The sequence below is a fragment of the Zingiber officinale genome, chromosome 4A, assembly GCF_018446385.1.
Source record: "Zingiber officinale cultivar Zhangliang chromosome 4A, Zo_v1.1, whole genome shotgun sequence".
Classification (NCBI taxonomy): domain Eukaryota; kingdom Viridiplantae; phylum Streptophyta; class Magnoliopsida; order Zingiberales; family Zingiberaceae; genus Zingiber; species Zingiber officinale.
This window is the reverse complement of record NC_055992.1, coordinates 142723330-142727904: the sequence shown is the minus strand read 5'-3', so window position 1 is coordinate 142727904 and position 4575 is coordinate 142723330.

Below are 4575 nucleotides of genomic sequence, written 5' to 3'. Positions count from 1 at the left end.
TCAATCTGGGTTGCAGCCGTAGCAAAGGAGAAGTCCATGTGGAATTCGTCCAGCGCCGGAGTTAGAGGGAGCTCAGACTGCCAGTGCATAGGCCAGCCTGTTTCTTCGGGAAATCGGAGAAAAAAGAATTTTTTTCCTCCAGTTAGCACTGGGAGGAGGAAGGGGAGAGAAGAAAGCAGTATGACTGCGAGCTTGGAAGTAAAAAAGACCATCGGCGTGCCGAGCAAGAGCAAAGAAGCAGTGAAAGAGGGGAGCAGACAAGGAAACCTCGCAAACTTCGCAGAGTATTACAAATCCACATAAAATCTTTATGAAGTTAGGAGTTAGCTGACCTAAGGGGATTTTAAAGTAGCGGCACACTCCAGACAGAAAAGGATGCGGGGGTAGACGAAGGCCAGATACAAATTGCTCAGTGAAGAAAGTACAAGAACCAGGCGGAGGATCGAAGTACAAGTTCACACCATAGGGATGATGGGGCGAAAGCTAGTAGGGATTTCGTAAGTGTACCGTAGGTCATCCCAATCCAACTCAGCGAAAGTCGAAGCGCCTGGGAAGTGCTCCGCCAACAAGGAGATCCAAGAAGGAGAAGCCATTGCAGAAGAGATTATCTCAGAAGATAGGAAGAGCAAACGAAGAGAAGAGGTTTGGAGAAAAGGGAGGGTCGCGGCAAAGTCCCCGGGAAAGTTAGTCGGTGGCGGCGGCGTTTGAGTATTCCGCGGTGATGGCGAATCACTGCAGAAGGGAAAGATTACGAAGATACTTATAGGTATGGCGAAGGAAGGACACTTTCGTAAGTTGGCAACGGATGGTTGATGCAGGGGCGGAGATAGACAAGGAACGCCCTGTGATGGTCCTCGAGAGTATAACCAGGGGGCATTATGGGAAAGACAGGGGCTCGAGATATGAAGCGCCTCTTAAGGTGATTGCTCCAAGCAGGACAAAAGTGTACGGAGGGGCCACTAGGAAGGTGGGTAGATCAAATTAGCGGGCTTCAGGGACATTCAAGGTAAAGTCTAGCCCTGGCCGGGCTAGGTATAAAGGCAACTATCGGAGGAAGAGCGACGTAGCCGAGCAAAATAAGCAAGGGCGAGCGGATTAGTAGAGATCAACCAAAGCTACGGACGACCTACTAAGAAAAGAAGCAACCTAAGAACACACGAAGGGGAAGCCATACGATTATCCAGACATAAAGGTAGATAAGTATAATCATCCAAAGTTCAATAGGGCCATGCGAATAAGTACAATCACGGAAGATTCAGCGTTAGCACATGGAAGTTAACATTACGACATGTCGCCAATCACACAACATCCGAGGAAGAAGGGGCAGGGTCACTGGAAGCCAACGGAAGGGGCCCGGGGTCGGCTGGCACTATGACGGAAGACGCAGGATCAGCGGACGCTTCAGGAGCAGCAACAGGAAAGGCCTGGGCAGAAATATCCACGAGAGCCGGATCGGCCGTAGGGTGAGGAGCCTCCGGGAAGAAGAGTCCATCATCCGCTTCGAAGGAAGGGAAAGTCTCCTGCGGCAATTCCCCGGATAGGCGAGATGTGTCCAGAAAGGTGGCAGGAGGTGCCGAGCGTAGAAAGCCTTGCTCGAAGGCCTGTTTGACCCCGCCCGCGGCCTCGTGACACAGCAACAAGACCATCCAGCGCCCCAGCTTTTGGAGGAAAAAGGAAGAGCTGACATAGGCCAGTCTATAGGCTTTCAGCCGCCCTGGTTCACCGGCCTAGTATACTTCCAGGCTGTTCTTGTTCTTGGCAGCCTCAGCGCGAGCCACAGCTAAATCGCTCTAGCCCTGAGACACTGCTTCCTGGGCCTGCGAGAGCTCCGCTTGCAAAGATAGAAGAGTGTTTTGGCAAGCTTCCCACTGAGTCCGCACGGTTGCCTCCCGGCAAGCGGCAGCACTAGCCAGAGCCTGGGCATCGGCCAACCCCATTTGCAGGAGCTCCCGACTTTGCCGTAGCGATCTCAACTCCGTTGATCGGGAGAGCAGCTCTGCCTCTTTGTCTTTCAGCCCTGAAACTGCCGCTTGATGACGCTCCGCTTCAGAAGCCAAGGAAGACTCACTTGTCTTTAAGGCCGCCTCCAACTTTTGAAGTTTATCGAAGGCGGAATGGGAAATGGCTCGGGCAAAGGCCGCAGATTCCCCGGCGGCACGCAGATAACATCCAAGCTTCCAAGGGAAGGCTCAGGAGGAGCTGAGGAAGCCACAGGGGGCTCTAGTTCCTGAAGACGTGCCTTGAGCACCGCGTTCTCTCGTTGAAGCTCGGCCGCTCGCTGAACGACACTCAGACTCGCGGAACAGGTCTGCAGGTGGCCATAGGAAGGGAAAGGGGGTTATAGAAGCATATGAATACCCAGAAGAGGAAGAAGAGGAGCTTACCGCTACCAAGGAACGAGTAATTTGATCAAACCCCTCCAAAGGGGAACTGCTCTCCCAGAATTGGCGATTGGCTGATTGCCAGGTGGTGGTCAAGTCCTGATAGAAATCGACCCTACCAAAGATAGAAGATAGGTCGGCAGCGGGCGCGTAAACCGGGTCGGTCTCTGAAGGAAGTCTCCAGGAAGCCTCGAAAGCTAGGTCTGCGGAAGGCAGGTTCACAGTCGGCATGGCTGAGCTCATAGGCGCAAGAAGAGGAGAGGCTGGGGGAGTCAGCAAGCCCAGGGGCTGATCGCCAGAGGACGAAGGCGGGGCAAGTAATACACTTTGGATTGGTACCGGAGATGTCAGGTCCAATGACGGGTCTGCCACTTCCAGATCAGAGGCCTTCTCCCGGGCCAAGCTTGTCTCCTGGGTCGAGCTCGTATCCGAGGACCTAGAGGGGGAAGAGATACTCACTACACGTTGACGGCGAGGAGGTGGAGGAGAAGTTGCGGTGACCAGGGCCGCTCTCTTGCCCTTACGCGTAAGGCACAACTTCATAGTAGGAGGGAGCGAAGGCACGTGTCCTGCTGACGAGGGCTCAGATGCAGGTTGATCAGAGATGTGGGGTAAGGCTGAGTCTGCGGGGCTGGGGGCAGGTGGCTCAATAAGCGCCGAGGCGGCTACCGTCTCTGAGGTTCGTGGTCCCGAAGGCTGTGGACCGGCGGAAGCAGCGGGGTCAGAAGATAGGTCTTGTGTTAGCTCCTCGTTCAGAGCTTGCAGAACGGCCACCGAGGGTGTCTCCTGATTGGCAAAAGAGCGGAGGATGGCAGCCACTACAAGAATAAGAGGAAAAAGCACCTCAGTTAGCGAAGAGCGGCATATAAAAAGTAACAACTTACCAAAAGGAGCTCCGATTTCTGTGGAAACAGGACTAAGACCAAAAGCGTACAGAATGCCTTCTAGCATCAATACAGACAAGTGAACAACAACACCGCTCAGCTTGTCCGCAGCTGCGGAGCAGGCAGGTTCATGAGCGTGCGAAGGGAAGTCTGAAGCAAGGATGAGACGCCATTGGGAAGGCCCGGTTAAGGGGATGGGGGGCTTGAGGAAGAAAAAGCGAGATCTCCAGCCTTTATTGGAAGAAGGTAAGTCATCAAAAAACTTATAGCCCGGCTTGGCCTGAACGTTGAATACCCCCGCCTCGGCCCGCCGGAAGGAATAGAAATGATGGAATAATCGAGCGGTCAAGGGAATGTGATAAATGCGGCACAAGATGATGGTTCCACAGACGGCTCAGAATACATTAGGGGCAAACTGAGAAATGCTGAGGCCGCAGTACTGACACAGCTCGGAGAAGAAAGGGTGTAAAGGAAAGCGAAGGCCGCCTAAGACTTGATCCCTAAAGACGGTGACAAAACCTTCGGGAGGAGAAGAGGGGTGTTCAGTGGACAAAGGGTGACGAAGCTCATATGAGGAATCTAACTTCAAATGGGATTGCAGTAAAGACAAGTTGTGATGGTCCAGATCAGAGATATAGCAGGAATACCAGAAGGCTTCCTTACCGTCCATGATTGTGAGGAGTAAGCAAAGGAGGAGGTCGAAGACAAGAGGGGTCACAGGTTGGGCGCGAGCAGGAAGACGAGAAGTTGCACTACTAGAAGCGGCCACGAACAAGAGAAAGAGGATAGCGAAGCGTCGAAGTGAAGACGGCGGACTGCCTTTAGGGTTTATAAAGCCCATGCATTCCTAGGAAACATCGAGAGTCGAGCCAAGTATCTTTTTGGGTAATACGCCCTAGCGCCGTCAGATGGGAAGTAAGCGCCGGAGGGTGCGAAAAAGGGTCGAAAGCTGGCATCAGGAGGCGCGAGCAATAAAGGCGCTGGACAGGTGTCATCGCGAGAGGAAGCGCATTAAAGATCGACATGGCAAGGTAATCATGAAGGGGCATGGCCCCAAAAAAGGGGCATTCTTCATGAAAGGCCCGAGGTTAGGCGGGAAGTTTCATAAAGCTGCAGAAGCCAGACAATTCAAAAGGGTCGCGAATGAGACAAGGCAGGTCAGAAGGAGTGAATGTCAGATCAGAGAAGTATCAAGCGGGCCTGTGGGGGTGTTGCTTGCTCGGATCATCCGAGCAAGTAGCTCTGCGTGGGCAGCCCCTGATCCGATCAGCTAACCAAGCGCATCGCGAGAACTGCGGGGTCATCATAAG